General features: G+C 51.5%; 1 protein-coding gene across 14 annotated transcripts in view; it reads left to right on the top strand.

Annotated features, from left to right (window-relative positions):
• The window catches only part of CEACAM20 (CEA cell adhesion molecule 20), a 75,942-nt gene that overhangs the window by 7,716 nt on the left and 50,558 nt on the right, over positions 1 to 17,668 (top strand). For 11 of the 14 annotated variants that reach the window (XM_087870883.1, XM_087870882.1, XM_087870881.1 and 8 more), the window contains exon 1: positions 13,770 to 15,078. The exons of 2 other annotated variants lie outside the window; for them this stretch is intronic. The gene's annotated coding sequence lies outside the window, so the exon portion shown is untranslated. Of the gene's footprint in view, positions 1 to 13,768; positions 15,079 to 17,668 lie in introns of those variants that run through there. One more of the 14 variants, XM_045814311.2, reaches the window with a different exon arrangement.

Here is a 17,668-nt window from a genome sequence, read left to right as displayed (position 1 = left end):
AAAACCTAAGTCACATCTTGTCCTTTCTCTGCTCTGTGGCGAGCGGCGTTAAGATCCAGGTCCTCACCACGCCCACATGCCGCCCCCTCCCTCCGGGTTAGCTTTCTGCTCACCTGCTCCCTGTCCTCCGTCTGGGCACACCTTCCTTGCTCTTTGGTTCTGTGCACCTGCATCATGGCCCATGCCTGGCTGCTCCCTATGTCTCAACGCTCCTCCTACAGATGTGCACTCAGTTCCTTCTCTCACCTCCTTCAGGTCCCTGTGCAAGTGTCGCCTCCCCAGAGAGCCCTCCTGACACTTCTCATCTCCCTTCCCTGCTTTAGCTGCGCAGCACTGACCACCGGCTCACGGACCCTATCATTTACTTCCTTGCGGTGTTCGTCGGCTGCCTCCCCCCGGAGGTCACCTCCCTGAGGGCGAGCACTTCGTCTTGTTCACTGCCACAGCCCCCGGACTCCGCTCAGTGCCCGGCGCACAGTAGGCACTCACTAAGTAACTGTGGAATAGCCCGGGTCTGACTGGCTGTCCCAGTTCTTCCAAGCTGCTCAAAGCCCCATCCGAATCTTCCTTGCCTTCCAAAAAGGCAGCCTTTTCTTCCCCTGGTGATCACCCCCTCACCTGTCACCACTCAGTCCCAGCGACCTCTCCTGAAAGTGCTCCTGGGCACCCAGGTGCTGGCGCTCCACACTGTTTTGTTAATACTCTCATTAAGGCGTATTTTTCATGCTGTCAAAAAGCAAGAGGCAAAGCTGCCTTGCCAGGTAACCTGGGCCGATAGAAGGTACACATGTTCTTCGGTGGCTCAGACTTCGAGTCCTGGGCTCGCCTCTCCACTTTCCCCTCTCCCGTCTCCGTTGTGGGTGAGTTGCTTTGCGCATAGGCACCTGCTGCTTCCTCCAGGGTATTGTGATGATGACTCGTGCCCCACTCTGTTGTGAGATGATTCAAGGCACATAAAGTCCCCGGCACGGAGAAGAAATTTGATAAAAGTCCATTCCCTCTGTGCTGGGGGCCATCCAGATGGGTCAGGCCCGGTGTTTGTGTTTGGGAAATTTATGGTCCTGTAAAGGAGACAAGGTCAGTGCTGTCAGGGCCCTAAGGGAGAGGAACCGCTGCTCTGAGACTCTTGGAGGGTGGGTGCCTCCTGCTTGATGCAGAAAGGTGGGTCTTTGTTCCTTCCTTCGTGCATTCATTCACCATCCAACCACGATGGCGAACCTTGCAGCTGGAAGGAGTGGGTGGGGAGTGGCCATGGCAGCGAGGAGCATCCCGGTGGAGGGAGTGGAAGGGGCACAGGGTCAGTGTCAGGGCCACTTTGGGAGGGACAGTACCACTTGAATCTCCAAGAGGAGGCCTGACTTTATCCCTGCCAAACTGCAGAACTCATTGTCCCATTTTTCTACATAAAACCCTTCAGTGGCTCGTCTTTGCTCCTGTATCAGGATCAGGTCTGTTTGTCCCCCATGTGGCTTCTGTGACCCCCCCGCCATCCTCTCTTGGACCTCGTCGCCCCTGTACTTGGTGCACCAGATCGCTCACACTTCCTGCATTTCTTTCACATAGATTCTGTCCTTTCCCCGCTGGTCCTGGTTCCCACACTCCCCTGGATGTCAGCCCCAGATGGGTCGGAGCCTCCGCTCTGCTCCCATGTCCTCTGTGGTTTTCACGCCTGTCCCAGCTCTCCTGAGTGTATTCTAGGTGACAAATTTCTTACCACTGACCCCACTCGGTTGTGTGAGTCTTTAGGGTGGGACTGGGTCTTAGCCAGCAGTACCAACTGTGTCATTGGGAGGAGGGGGGGATTGTGGACCCAAAGAAGTAAGTCTGGGTGTTGGGTGGTTCACGGTGCCTTCAACAAAAAACAGAATTACACTTAGTTTTCACTCATTTTGTGCCTGTTGGTGCTATTATACCTGCTACTGAAAGGATAGACACCCACCCCCACTGTGTCCTCACTACTGTTCTCCCCAACACACCTGGCCCTTTGAAGGGGCTGCCCTTCTACCAGCAGGTGGTCTGGATTCCCCTCCTAGTGTTGGCTCACAGACACGTGTACCTGGGCCCACACCATGCTTGAAAAATATTCTCAATGAGTTGCCAGCATTTACAAATGCAAAGATGGCGTGTCAAAGTCCAGATTTCTAAGTTCCGTTGAAAAACAGCAAGATTGGCCACGCTGGTCCACCTCCCTGCATGGCAGCCAGTATGCTGGTCCTCCTTGGGGGCCCTCCTGGTCGTCCGTCCTGAGGGCCGCCCCCTCTGTGCTGCATCAGCGAGCTCCTTGTCCTCAGGGTTTCTAGTCGGGTGCCACCACGGAAGCGTCTTTGAGAGTCTGGAGGGAGAAGATGGTGTCTCAGGGTTTGTTCCCCCAACATCACCTCGGCTGGCTGTGCTCCACTGCAGAAGGTCACAGCTCCATGGCGTGGCCTGTCCTCCACCCACAGCCTCGGTTCTGGCTCTTTCTGGGTCCTGGCAGCCCTGCCCCTGCTCCTTCACGCCTCTTAGCTATTGGTAGTCCCTAGGAGCCGCCACATCCATGACCGGTTAGCCCTGCCCACAGCTCCTCAAACCATCCATGCTTTTCAGATAGTCTGCAGGCTCTCTGTTGCCTGCCAGGACACTGCCTGCAACACCCTGAAACCCATCCTCTCTGTGCCTCTCAACCCTAACCCATGGTGTTCAGGGACATCTGTGGGGCATCATATAGACGCAGAAATATGCACCCATCATGAGCGTAAAGCTTGATGAATTTTTGCAAACTGCACACACCAGGTTTAACGAGGACCTGGATCAAAGAACATTTGCTCCGTTCCCAGCCCCCGTGCACACCCTCCCAGTCATTACCCCGCAAAGGGAACCTCCGTCCTGACTCCCAGGGCACAGGTTTGCTCCGCCTGCTCTTGTACTTTACGTATAAATGGAGTCCTCCGTTGCGCACTCCTGGGTCTGACTCTTTTTGCCCAACATCACATAGGCAAGACTCATTCATATGACTGCATTGTTGAACCCCGTGAAGTTGCTGATGTTCAGCTTCCGGTCCATGCAAACAGCCCTTCGTACGGTTTCCCCTGCCCGAGTGTTCGTTCCCATCCTGTGCAGACTGCTGTCATCCAAATAGACCGCAGTGTGTGTAGCGATCCCCTCGGGCGGGCATTTGCGTTGTGTCGTCCTATTTGCGCTGTGCTATCCTTGCAGCAGACTTGAGAGGAGAGTGAACTCCGTCTTACAGCGGTGTTTCTCTAAGTAGTGTGGAAATGGACCCTGGAGCCCGAGGGCCGTGCATTTTATGAAAAAGTAGCAGGGAGCGCGCTCCTTTGTGCAAGTGTGGGATAGTCCCTGACGTGTTTGAATCTGCAGTCAGGGACTCACTGGCTTTGCTGCTTTATGTCACCTGCTTTGGACTGTGGATTTGTGGCCTTTGCTTCTCTGACATTTGAGTGCTTCTTAACGAGAGGGGTGACAGCAGGAAGATCACACACAGGCTCCTCCTGCAGGTTACAGGACGGGTTGCGGCCCCGCTACTGTGGGCGGGTGCTGCATGCTCCCCCCAGAAGGTCTCTGCAGGGTTGGCATGCCCACCCGGGTGCCCAACACGCCCTGCTGGCTCCCTCCCTGGGAATCACCCTTTTCCAGAGGGAACTGCATGCCCCTCCCAGGTGGTCAGCCATCGATCACTGCGGGGCACAGAGGCCAACCCCCACATTGCTTTCCTGGGCCTCCCATAACCAATACCACCAGCTGGAGACTCGAGCAACAGCAAGGTACTTCTTCACAGTTCTGGAGCCCAGAAGCCCAAAGTATGGGCGTCAGCAGGATTGGTTCCTTCTGGGGGCTGGGAGGGACAGTCTGTTCCAAGGCCACTCTCTGGGCCTCTGGTAGCCTCAGAAGCTCCTTGCCTTGTAAATGGTGTTCTCTTTGTGTCTTCACTTCACCCTCCCTCTATGCCTGTTGACCCCTGGGTCCAAATTTCCCCTTTTCATAAAGGCACAGTCATATTGGGCCCGCCTTGCTGACCTCATCTTAACTTACCATCTGCAAAGACCCTATTTCCAAATAAGGTCACATTCACAGGTCCTGGGAATTAGGACTTCATCTTTTTTTTGGGACACGGAATAACCCCTTTGCCTCAGTTTGGGCCAGCCCAACCTCAGGGCTCCCCAGGGGACGGGGGTGGGCTCAGAGGGGGCAGAGGCCTGTCCGTACCCGGGCAGATGAGCTTTGCTCTCCACCAGGCCTGCCTTCCACACCACCTCACAGGCCTGGATCCGGGAGCACTCCCAGGCGAACTGCACATAGCTTCCTGTCTCAGAGTCTGTTTCCAGGGAAACCGGAGACTCTGGGTAAACGCAGGGACATGGAAACTCCCAGAATCAGCTTTGCTGGCAGTGAAGGCTGGTGATATCCTCTGAAGGGCCGTCAACCTTAAAAGTCAAACTTCTGTCAATTTACCAGCAAAAGATGGGTTTATTCAGGAATAAAAGAGAATTGCAATCTTGGACGAACGATCTGTGGCCAGACCAATCGTTGGGAAGTTCAGGAAACAAAGAGGAGGCATGCTTTTTTAAGGAGAGAAGGAGTCGGTTGGGAAGGCTTGTTATGAACCAAAGTCCACTGCAGTAAACTGGAAGTTCAAAGTGTGGTGGCTTCTCACCAGGAAAGGAGGAAAGAGTTCCTTCCTCAGGCTGGAGTAGTGTCCACGTGCAAGGTCAAGTTGTGCTCTTCCCGTTGGGTCTGCAGTTGACCACAGGTGGTAGGGTGAGAGAGTTCCTCTTGCCTCCATTTTAGTGAGGTTTCCTTCATTTTCATAGGGCCCATGTCTGGTGACCACCACTTGAAGACAGGCCTGTGTCAGGCTCTGCTTCTGTAGCAAGGGCAGTAAAGATGTCGGGCTGGATGGCCAGGGTTCAAATTCCCGTCTTGCCGCACACTGGCTGTGTGAGCTTGGGAAGTAACTGAACCTCTCTGGGCTTCAGTTTCTTCATGTCTAATGGGGATAATACTAATACCTTCTTTGTAAGGTTGATGTGAGGACTAAATGAACTCCTCCAGTAAAGCTCTTACAATTGTGCCTGGCATATAGTAAGCACTCAATAAATGCTCACTGTCATTATCCCAGTTTAGATTGAGCCAGTCTGCGGACAGTGCCTCCACACTCCCAAAGGCTCCTGACCTTCTGCTTCCAAGTCTTAGGAGACTTCTGATGACCAGCCAATCTTGCCTTCATCCCTGCTGGGAATGCGTTTTTATTAGTCCGAGTGTCGTGAAATTTCAATCACATCGAATGGACCGTGAAAATAAAACTTAGTTTTTGTTTTAGAGAGAAAAGGTGCTTAGGTAAATGGCCTGGAAAGGCCACAAAGTCTTGCCAAAGTTTATAAACTAGAACGAGAGAGCCACAAGTGTGCACCATAATCCCCATCCTTTTCAAGGCTCTGCAGGTTTTGAAAAAACAAATGTTTGCTGTAAATGCAAAGTTAAATCCAAGTGCCCTTCACATTGTTGTTTAATTGTAACTTTGCATGTTGAAATAGTTTAAGACTCAAAAGGAGTTACAAAAACAGGACTGGGAATGTCTGTGTGCACCTTCACCCGGCGTGATGTTTTTTTCTCCCAGCACTTCTGACAGCAAGGGTGGCGGTTTCTTTTCTCAAACCAACAACCAGTGTCTGATTCTCCAACACGGAGTGTCCTGCAATCTAACTCTGGCACTAAGCACCCAGAGTTAGCGTCAGACCCCACAGGTGAAGGGCTCAGTCCCACAAGACTGCCCCCACTTCAAATGCCACTCCCAAGCATTGAGTCCCCAGGTTACCCACACTTCTGTCTGACTTGTCTACAAAGTTGGGGGGTTTCCACAATCCTCCTCATTTTCAGGTTCAGTAATTTGCTAGAATGGCTCACAAAACTCAGGGAAGCACTTAAACATGCATTTTTCTGTTTTATTTTAAAGGATACAGCTCAGGAACAGCCAAATGGAAAAGATGCAGAGGGCAAGGTATGGGGGTGGTTACAGAGCTTCCGCGCCCTGAGTACCCCGCCCTTCTGGCACCTCGGTGTGTTCACCAACCCCAGAGCTCTCCGAACCCCGGTGTTTAGGGCTTTTATGTAGGTTAATACAACCTACATTATGTACATATAGTACTTAATGATTGATTAAACCATTGGCCACTGGTGATTAAGTCAACCTCCAGCCCCCCTCTCTCCTCCCTGGATACCGGGGCGGGGTGGGGCAAGGTGGGGCTGAAACTTCCAACCCTCTGACAACGTCTTGGTCTTTCTGGCGACCAGCCCCCAACCTGAAGGCCCCCAGCCACATTACTGGTGTACAGAAGACTCACTCGAGCACTCTGGAGAGTCCCAAAGGTTTTAGGACTTGCATACCAGGAACCCAGAACAAAGACCAATATTTAGTTTTTATTGTTTTTAGCTTTCCCCAGTGATCATATTTTATATAACTATACTACCTTGTAAAAATCAGCAAGTTGCTTTTTCTTTTTTTTCCTGAATAGATCTGTTAAGTGCATCTGGTCCAGTGTTAAAATCAGGAAATCGATGTTGGGACGCTACTACTGATTCAGGACAGAACTTCTCGTGCTGTTTTGTGGGTTTTTTTTTTTTTTTTTTTTTGGAAATGTCTTTAAAATACTTAGACGAACACAAAAATTAAGGAATGAAAAACCCCTTTCACGATGGGGTGAATTGTAGGTAAACTAGGCAGAGGGGGGTGGGTGGATCTTCGGCTAATTGGTCTGGTGGGCGCCAGCTTTCGGCAAATTCCCCAGCAGCTGTGGGCTGCTCGGCTCTAGTCTGAGCACCAGATGGATGCGGGGTCTGAGTGTCACAGGCTGGACCCCTGGGTGCAGCCAGTCTGTCCCATAAAACCTTGTGCCCGCAGATTGAGACAGAGGCCCGCCGTGTGCTCTGTGTCTCTGCCCACGGGAGAGATACAGAAGTAACAGCTGGGGCTTCAGGGAGCCAGTGGTGAGGAAGCCAGGAAGAGGGGGGTGCATTAATCAGCTTTGTTTGTACAGATTTCCCGGTCCCCAGTTCCCTGTCTCTGGTGACAAGGCTGCCTTCTTTCCTCCTGGGAGGGGACCTTTCATGTGGGAGTTTTATGACCTGTTTCAGGGAGTAAGTGTGAGTGTGACCTTCCTGCTTCTGCCATTTCTTAAAATTTCTTCAGCCTCGCGTATTTAATATGCCCAGGTGCCATATTTGGAGGGGGACATGTCCTGAACCCCATCCACACAGAGACTGTCTCGATTTCCAACCCAGGTTCGGAGTTCCTGATGAGGGATTTCTGGCCTCAGTCTTGCATACTTACCCTAATTTTGTAGCTTCTAAGGAAACGGGGCGCCGAGTCCTCTTCACGGCCCGGACCTTATGAACCCCCTTCCTCGCAGCCCTGCTTCTCTCTGTGCCCATCAAAGCACCCTGTCCTTTCAGTACCCCCAGCCCCGCCTCACATCTAGAACCTTGTGTCTTTCCTTTGGAGGAGACTCCCAGCGGGGATTCGAGCTTCCTTGCTGATGAGGTTGTGGAATACACGTGGGGTGGAGTCTGGAGCCGGCGACCAAGAAAGAATTCTTGAGACGTCTTTGGTGCAAAATGGTGGTTTATTAAAGCACCGGGACAGGACCCGTGGGCGGAAAGAGCTGCTGCACCGGGGTTGCAGGGGTGGCTGAATATATACCATGGGGTTGGGGGAGGTAAAGAAAAAGGGAGGTTGAGAAAATACTTGCATATGTTAAAGAAGACTCCCAGGATACCGGAGGCCCTGCCATTGTCAAGTTAAGGTTGTTTACCCCTCTAGTAAGGCATTAACCTGAAGATTGCTGGGAACTTCCTGGAGGCTGCAGATTATAAGGACATTTAATTGTATTTACATTCCCTTCTGGAAGCTAGGTTATTGATAGAAATGCTTTGTTCTTGTAGACTGCTAAGACATTTGTAAACTGAGGGAGACTCAAGTCTTGCAGGGTTGTGGTCTCCATAGGTTCACTATTTCTCCTTTAAGGCAGCCAGGAGTGCCTGGGGAATGTCACATACATCCCATGGGGCGGGGTGCGGGGTGTCAGTTTCTGCTTTGTCCTCAGCTTGCCTCTGCTTGCCTCATCATTGCCATGGCATCAATAAACCTCACTTGTCAGTTTGCCGGAAGTATTCTGCACATCTTTATCAGATAAGCTTCCTCATGCCCCCTGGTTTTGCTGTGAGGGCCTAAGAGCTAATCCACAGAAAGCACTTCAGAGAGTTCTTGGCTCGGGAACTGGATGAGCCACGTTCTTTATTTTTCGGTATTAGGAAGCATCTGGGGCCTTGCTGATCCTGGAGGGGTCCATCTCCCAGGGCTAAGTGATTCCTAGAGATGGCAAAAGGCTTGCCTGTGAGTGTGCCTTTCCTACCTAAACTAATCAACCCTGACCAGTTTTTTCTTTTCTTTCTTTCTTTTCTTTTTTTTTTTTTTATAGTGGGGGCTCTCCTGTTTTCGGCTACTCCCCTGCCTGAATCGTCCCAGGGCCAGGTACCAGACAACTAGGGACTGACCCTACACCCCAGAGCCCGCTGAAATTATTCATACTGGCCAATTTTATTTTATTTATTTATTTATTTTTATTATTTTTTAAAGATTTTATTTATTTATTTGACAGAGATAGAGACAGCCAGCGAGAGAGGGAACACAAGCAGGGGGAGTGGGAGAGGAAGAAGCAGGCTCATAGCGGAGGAGCCTGACGTGGGGCTCGATCCCAGAACGCCGGGATCACGATCCCAGAACGCCGGGATCACGCCCTGAGCCGAAGGCAGACGCTTAACCGCTGTGCCACCCAGGCGCCCCCATACTGGCCAATTTTAAACCCACTGAGCCTGCTTTACACTACTCTGCCCATTTCCTCCTGAAGAAAAAAAAACACCAAAAACCCCACAATAAATACCCTCTCTCACTCCCCTCATCTCCCACAGAGACCAACCTCATTGTTCTTTCACGTGGCCCTTCCTGGGAACTGTGAGTAAAAAACTGTTTCTTTAATGGCAATCTCCTGATCTGTTGGCCTGATCCTACCTGAATGAAAGGAAATTTTACATTTTAAAAAGTCCCACTGTGCTCACAATCTCATCTGTCATCACATTCACCTCGGCTTGCTCGGGCTGTTCCCGAATCCACCGCCCATGCTGATGGAGTCCCGAGACAAAGCCGCCATTCATGCAGAAGATGCCTCATCTGGGTGCTTGCGTAGGGGAGCTGGAGAGAGGAGCTGGATTCCTGGGGAAGGAGGAGGAGGAGGAGGAGGAGGACCGGGATGCCTGGCCTTGCCCCTTTCCCCGGGGCCTACATGCAGAGCTACCTGAGCCCAGAGTCTCCCAGCAACCCGCACCCGCCTCCAACCAGCTCCACCTGCTTGTGCTCTTGACCAGGTGAGCCTCAGGGCTGGACATCTTTTCAAATTGAGTGCCAAATGTGTGTGCCTGCATTTTCATCTGGAGAGAGGCCTGAAGATCTTGATCTTTTTTTTTTTTCCTGACTCTCCAGGGAATCTGACCCCCCTCATAGAGGAACAGTCTCATTTCAGATTTGCCTCATCAGTGTGGTGTGACAGTCACACTGGTAGTTGCCTTTGCGGGGGGAGGGTGGGGGTGGTGACTGGGAGGTACATAAGTCAGCCTCTGTCCCTGGTAGGGTTCTGGCTCATACTTATGTTGGCGTTCACAAGAATTTGAGCTGTATATTTGGCTCTTACATACTTTTCTCTAAATGCATTAGGAAAATTTGGGAGTGTGGTAAAGCAGATGTGGCAAAATGTTCATTGTGAATTTAGGTAAAGGGTTATAGATGTTCATTTTTCTACTCTTGTCAGTAGGTTTAAAATTTTTCATAATTTAAAGTTGGGTAGAATTACCAAACCCCCCCCCCCCATACATTAACACTAAAACCGTAAAGCTTTCCCAAAGAAACAGTCAGGAGTCAGACCACCTTCTATGCCCTTGCGTGTCCATCTGTCTTCTTTCTGTGGCGCAGGCTGGCTCACAAAACTTTTATCCTCCCCTTTCAGGAATTAAATCTGCTTCCCCACAACCATCACCTCCTGCAACACCCCTGCCCACCCTGCTAAGTCTTCCCAGCTCTTCCTGGGCCTGGAGCTTCAATGTTCTGTAAGTAGACTCAGAGCTCAGTCCAGGTCCCAGCGCTGCCACTTTCTAGGTGTGTTTGTTACCTATGCCGTGTAACAAGTTGCCCCCCAAATGTGACTTAGGCAACAAACGATTATCTCACCGGCCTGTGGGACCCTGAACCAGAGCCACGCCCAGTGAGCCGCTTCCTGAAGTCCTGACCCATAGAGATTGGGAGACAGGATCATGGCTGTTTCAAGCTGCTCAGTGTTGGGGTCATTCGTTAGGCTCCAGTAGCAACTGGGACCCCAACCCAGGACACTTCAAAGCAAAAACAACAACAACAACAAACCCCATGTCTTAGGACACAGTGCATGTTTTGAGAGGCCTCAGAAGAGAAAGCAGACAGAGTCAGAGCCTCATTAAAGCCTCAGTTCCCTTGCCTCTGTGGCTCTCTGCTCACCTTTTCCTCTTTTCTTGCATATCTGCTTCCCCTGTGTCTCAGTGCCCAGCATGGGGAAAGGAGGCCGCCCCCAGTGTCCCTTTTCAGAGCCTTTCTTCAAGAGGCTGAGCTAGAATCTCTTGGTTTCAATCCCACTTTCCCTGGGAAAGAGACTCTGGCGTCCATACTGGGATTCCGAAGTTGCATAGGCAGTGCCCAGCCCCAGCCCCAAGGAACCCTGACATCAGGCCCCTCCTCTGCCTGTGGCTGGGTGCCCGGGCTGGGGCTGGAGTTGGGACACTGTGCGAGTCTGGGGCCCCCAGAAGCAGCTGCTATGACCAGGCTTCTGGTGCACATGGCCGAGTTGGTTGTATAGTCCCAGGAGGCTCCTGTAGGGGGTGGGGAAGTGAGAGGGAGGGAGGCAATCCTGTGGGTGCTTGTGAGCAGGGTACTTCTGTTTCCTGTGGGCTGGGAGGTCCTGCTGGGGACCTCCAGGAACCACTTGCTAGAAAGCATTGCCTCTGAGCTCCTGTCCTTGGGGACAAGGAAGCTGTTATGGCCCAAATCATGTCACACCCCCCCCCCCCCAAATTCATTTATTGAAACCCTAACCCTCAGTGTGACTGTTTTTGGAGATAAGGGCCTCTTTAAAGGTTCCCCTTTCCCACTTTGTAATGAATTAATAATTCACAGGGAGCTATTCTGAGACTGTAAATATCATAGTCCTTATCATACTTTCACTTTGTTAATTTTATTAATCAGTATTTATTTATATATCAGTATGGACTCGTGGCTTCCTATTTTATTCAGTGCCTTGTATTTGTTACAATCTGTTGAGGGTTGAATTGTGTCCCGCCCCCTGCCCCACGTTCAACTGTGGAAGTCCTAACTCTCATGCCTCGAAATGTGACCTTATTTGGAAATAGTGTCATTGCAGATAGGATGAATCATGATGAGGTTATGCTGGAGTAGGGTGGGTCCCTAAGCCAGTATGGCTGGTGTCCTTCTAAAAAGGGGAAATTTGGACACAGACACACACACACAGGGTTGAAGGCAGAGGTCGAGGGGGTGCTTCTACACATCAGAGACTACCTGCAACTCACCAGGAGCCAAGAGCGAGCAGAGAACAGATTCCCCCTCGCAGCCTCAGAAGGAACAGACCTTGATCTGGGACTCTAGGACGGGGAGACGATCCTTTTCTGTTGCTGGAGGCCCCCAGTCGGTGGTCCTTTGTTACATCAGCCCTTAGCAATGAATATACACTATTTTGAAGCTAAAATGATCCCGTGTTTGCCCAGAAGAGCTCAGCTGGCTTCTGCATCCTGTCTGTGAGGTCGCATCTCTCCTTGCGGATGTCTTTACTTTCTGGCACAATAAGGTGTTCCAGGCTCACTTTGAACTTGCACTGCCCTGGCCTCAGAATGAGCCATATCCTCAAAGAGCCCCGGTTCCTTTGAGCGGTTAATGGTACTTGGAGGCCAGGGTCTGCTCGCTCTGTGTCACTTAGTACACGTTTATGTCAGCCTTGACTTCTATATCTCCGACTACGCGTTGAAAACCTCCAGTTTTCAGTCCCAGCCAGGGCCCTGGTGTCCTGCCAGCTCGCTCTCTCCCTTCCTTTGTGTCTCCCTGCTCTGACAGCCAGGAACCCAGCTCCCAATTTCCTGAATTCATTTATGTACTTGATTGGCCCTCTTTTTTTTTTTCTTTAAAGATTTTATTACCCAGAGAAAGAGGCTGAGGGAGAAGCAGGCTCCCTCTGCAGGGAGCCCGAAACGAAGCTCGATCCCAGAACCCTGAGATCATGACCTGAGCTGAAGGCAGACACTTAACCAATGGAGCCACCCAGGCACCCTTGATCGGTCCCTCTTGCAGGTTGTCTGTAACCCTCCCTCATGCCTGTCCCCTGCCCCCTTCACCCTAACGGGGCTCTAACTCCCTGCTCTGGGCCTCCAGTTTCCCCCTCAGCCCCTGCCTAGTTGATCTGTCCCACCTAATGGTTTTGGATTCGAAATATTCAGGGAGGGGCAGGGGCTACACTCTTACCTGCGGAACTGCTGTGTCTCCCAGGTGGAGGGGTCAGGACTCCAGGGACACAAGTTGACCCCATGTCTGTTCTTTCCTCCCTGTTCACGTAGGCTGCTGTGACAGCCATGCCTCTTGGATGAAACATCGGGCAGGACTCTTTTGTTTCAGATCCTCTCTCATAATAAAAGGGCTTGATGCTACCTTTTGTCCCAAGAGCCTTCTTGGTTCAGTAGTAAAAGTATCTAGCCCCATTTCATCATGAAACCTTGGATTGTTTTACAGATTCTTGCCTCCCCCAGTGACAAGAGCTCCAGGCTGGGAGCTGAGGTCAGAACAAAGAGTGTGGGGAATTCTCTCCTATTTTCCCTGCTTGGGCTTCTGACCCCTCCCCCCTAACCCCCTCCTCCTTCAAGACTGAGCCATGGGGGCCCCTGAAAAGCCCTCGATGGGTAGGCCCAGGTGGGGCAGGCCCCAGAACTGCCGCTGTCTCCTCAGAGGGGCCTCTCATGTACTGAAACGGAACCCAAGCCGCCAGCTCTGGAATCTGTGTGCCCCTCTCTGCGTAAAAATCACAGTGATAAACTGATGCTTTCAGTGCACTTACTGTTTGCTGGGTACTCTTCCAAGCACTTGACATGTGCGCCTCAGGCTGGGTTCTCTAGAAGGCAGACGTGGAGACTGAGTGCGCTCTGCAAGAGGTCCGCTCGGGAGACACGCCTGTGGCAGGAAACTAGAACCGGGAGAGCAGACCACACGCAGCTGTGCTGATGTCCTGGCCAGCGAGGAGCTCCGGAGCCAGGACAGCCCCTTAGAGAAGTCCTGTGTTGAGCAGAAATATCCAGACTCCAGTAGCCCCAGCAAGCTCAGTCACTGACGATGGGGCCATCCCCCAAATAGCAGAACCACAGTGCAAAGCCAGGACAGAGCCTTCACACACAGACTTGAGAATGGATGTTCGGAGCAGTGTTTGCGTAGCATTATTTCGTAGCATTATTTATGACAGCCCCACCCGGAAAGAATCCAAGTGTCCATTAAAAGATGGAGAAACAAATTGTGCAACATCCACACGGTGGAACACCACTTGGCAATAAAACAGAAACCAGAGAGGGAGACAAACCATAAGAGGCTCAACTATAGGGAACAAACTATAGGGAACAAAGGATTGCTGGAGGGGAGGTGGGAGGGGGATGGGGTAACTGGGTGTCAGGCATTAAGGAGGGCACGTGATGTGATGAGCACTGGGTGTGATATGCAACTGATGAATCACTGAACTCTACCTCTGAAACTAATACACTATATGTTAATTGATTTTAAATTTAAAAAAGAGAATGAATTCTTGATCCACACAGCAGTTGGGATGACTCTCAAATTCATGATGCTGAGCAAAAGAAGCTGAACCGGAAGGACCACATAACCTATGATTCCGTTTCCATGAACATTCCAGAAAAGAGGCCTCAGAATGTCCAAAACTGGCACCAGCAGGCTTCAACCAGGAGAACTCGTTTCCGGGATTTGAAACCAGAGAGTCGGGCGCCCTCTGGCAGCTAGCTTTGAGACAAGTCAGGGACCTGCGACAGCCATTTTCTCCCCTCGAGGGGACAGAGCCGGAGAGAATGATAATAATAAACATTATATATAACATATATAACTATATATTCTATCCGTATGCAACATATATACTGCGTGTGGAAGAACGCACACAAAGCCACACTGTGGGCCAGGCAGCTTTCCCAAAGGAAGAAAGTTCGTGTCATCACTCTCGTATATGAGAACGAGATGAGGAAACAGGGAGAGGGAAGTCACACAATGTGTGGGTGTGAAGTGTGTGGGGTGTGAAGTGGTTCATCTGACTTCGGGGCCAGGAGAGAAGCTACACCGAGGGCTTGGGGGCCCTGGCTACTCAGGCCCGTGAGACCCAGCCTTGTCCTGCCTTTGATTTGGAGGCGCCCTCTGACCTTCTGACAATAAACCCCTTTCCACTTGAACCGCTTCACGTTGGACGTTCCTGCCTCTTGAGGCTATCAGGGCATTGGCAGTTCATCGGCCTCCTCGGGGGCCCTGACTTGCTTTGGCCACTGCGCACTGAGGGCGTTCGTGTCTTGTGGTCAAGGGGATGTGGTGGGGGTGACCCATGGCACAAAAGCTCCCAGCTGTCTTTGGGAGTCCCCTACCTCTGAAGGCTTGAGTGGCCTTGGCGGGCACTCAGGGCTGTCTTTAGCAACCCCCGCTGGATGTGACCGCTGTCCTCCATGACCTCGGATCACCTCACACAGCTCCCATGAATTTTTATCCCATGTGGCTGGGTATAATAATAGAAACAGCTGCAGCAGTTGCTCTCACGGCCCTGCCCGTGTCCCTCGGGTGTTCTGTGGTACTCGAGTGGACTTCAGTGTGCATCTTGGCACCTGTGGGCTGTTTTCTGGAACCACGGAAGACCACTCTGCCTGCACGGGTCAGACTGGGAGTGCCACGGAGCTCATACCTACGGGAACAGCCTTCAGGTAACGCCTGAGAGAGATTGCAGCACGGACCCCCAGCGCACTCGCTCCTCGGGTGTGCGCCTGCCCTGCTTCCTTGAGTCTCCCTAGAGGCTGGAGCTCTGGTTACCTGCGTGGCAGCTGGCATAGCGGCCACCCTTTTTAATCTATCCTCCCTTCTCTGTATCATCCCCCATCACTGCTCCTTGAACTTCCCAGATTAGGAAGTCTCAGAGTAGTCTTCTGGGGGATTCTAAACTAAGCCAACAGCTAATACTTCTGAGCCCTCCCTAGGAGCAGGCCAGCTCCAAGCACACGTGATCTCATTTAATCTTGGCAACAACCTCAGGGGTGGGTACGACTGTTATCCCCATTTCAAGGGCGAGGAGACCGAAGCACAGAGAGGCAGGCTGAATAATGCCCCCCTAAAGATGTCCACATCTTCACCCCTCGCACCGGTGAATATGTTACCTCACGTGGCAAGAGGGACTTTGCAGACGTGATTGAGTTAAGGATCATGAGACGGAGCTACCCACCTGGATTATTTGGGTGGGCCCATTGTGATCATAAGAGTTCTTACAAGAAGGAAGCAGGAGAATCTGAGTCAGAGGAGATGGGATGACAGGAAGGGAGGTTGGAGCACTGTGAGGAGGGGCCGCGGGCTGATCTAAAGGAAAGCAGGCGTGTCTAGAAGCTGGAAAAAGCAAGGGGATGGATTATCCCCGAGAGCCCAAAGGAATGTGGCCATGCCAAGTCACATGAGCTTTCTGACTTGCAGAACTGTGAGGTAATACATCTGCGTTCTCTTAAGCTGCCAAGTTTGTAGAAATTCGTTGCATCGGCCGCAGGAAATGAAGCCAGTTGGCAGCTGCATGACTTCTTTACGACCTCACCTGGAAAGTCGTGCGTCACTTCTGTCCTACGCTATTGTCAAAGCAGTCCCAAGCCAGCCCAGATTCCAGGGAGGGGTCATGGTCCCATCCTCTCCGTGGAAGGAGCGACACAGACTTTGCAGCCATTTTAATAGCTTAACAGCCTCGTGATCAACCTGTATTGTTATGTCCACCTCTCAGATGAGGAGGAGGCTCAGAGAGATCTAGTAACTTGCCTGAGATCACTCAGCTAGAAAGTGGCTAAGCCGGAATTCAAACCCAGAGTCCATACGTTGAAGTGTTTCCAATTCGTTCTTTGAACCCAGTGTGTTCAGAGTCCTCTGTTTCCAGAAGCCAGGCCGTTGACATCTGTCACTTCCTTGATTGCTTCCGTGTGAGCTGGGTCTGGCCAGGCGCTGATGACACACGGCTCTGCCGTCAGTTCAGACACACTACCTTCAATTCCACATGTATTTTAGGAAAACGAACACCACAGAACAAAGACTTAAGAGAGCTGGAAGCATGTAATAAACAGAAGTTGAATCCCCGTTTCCAGACCCCAGAATAAATGGAGCAGACAGAACAGGGAGTGAAGATAAACCTGATGGCCTCCAGGCGAGGAAAGAGGATTGCCAGAAGTCTGAAGCTGGAGGGACACATCACAAAAACGACCCAGCCAGAGGCATTTGTTAGGACAAATCTACTAGCTGAAATAGAAAGCTCAACACAGGGCTTAACAGACTCCAGGCAGCTGATGGATGAAAAGTGAGCTGCAGTGTCAGCTCAGAGAACTTCCCGGAGACCTGACATGGTCTGGGAGCAGCGGTGAGGAGCAAGGGCGCCACCCTCCTGCCTCTAGTCACACTGGCCAAGAGCCGTGGGAGAGAAAACAGCCGCCTCTTGGGAGGGCTGTAGGGAAGGGATGCCCCAGGGGCGAGTAGGTCTACCTTGGAGCAAAGAGACAGCGGCAAAGAGGTGCTGTTGGTGAGAGCCCGAGTTTCTGGGAGCACAGAGGAAAGCTTTCTGGAACTGTGATAAGAGGTGGGATTTGTGAACAGGAATATGGGGATTAGAGTGTAGAAGGGTGACCAAGGCTTCTGGAACCCCTTGTGATTACCAGAAATTGGGGTGAAGGTCAGAGTTGGTTCAGAATTGTGGAGAGTGGTGGCGAGGCTGTGGGTGCGGCGGCAGGGAGGGGTGAGAGGTTCCTGTCAATGGAGGGTGACAGAAGTGTGCAGGGCACACCTGGCCATCCCCCAGCCCTTCAGTTTGCTGGGGTCATCTTGTCCTGTAAGTTTTAACTGTAATTGCAAATGCATTTGCCAGTTGACTTGGCCTCTGGACATTTATTCCACAGATATACTTGCACAAGTATGAGCTTGGAAACCGTTCACGTGTCCATACACAGGGGACTGGTTGTATGAACTATGACACGTTCTTACAGTGGGACCCTATGCAGCATTGAGAAGCTGTGCACCATGTGAAAGAAAACTCTGGGATGTAATAAGGGGAAAAGAGTAAGCCGCAGAACTGTGTGTATTATATATAGACCCTCAATGTGGCTTCTGAGCCCTCAGGGCTCAGTCCTTTGTAGTCGTGTGTCTCCCAGTGCTCCCCCTGTTCTGACCCTATCCCTCCACGGTAGGGATCTGGGCAGCCTTCTGCCTTTTGGGCTCATCCTTGGGTTGATCAAAACCACTCCTCCACTAGACTTACCCCTCAAAGGTGGACCCCACTATTAC

Source organism: Ursus americanus, chromosome 21, assembly GCF_024610735.1.
Source record: "Ursus americanus isolate L20-20 chromosome 21, mUrsAme1.1.p, whole genome shotgun sequence".
NCBI lineage: Eukaryota > Metazoa > Chordata > Mammalia > Carnivora > Ursidae > Ursus > Ursus americanus.
This window is presented reverse-complemented; position numbering and strand designations above follow the sequence as displayed.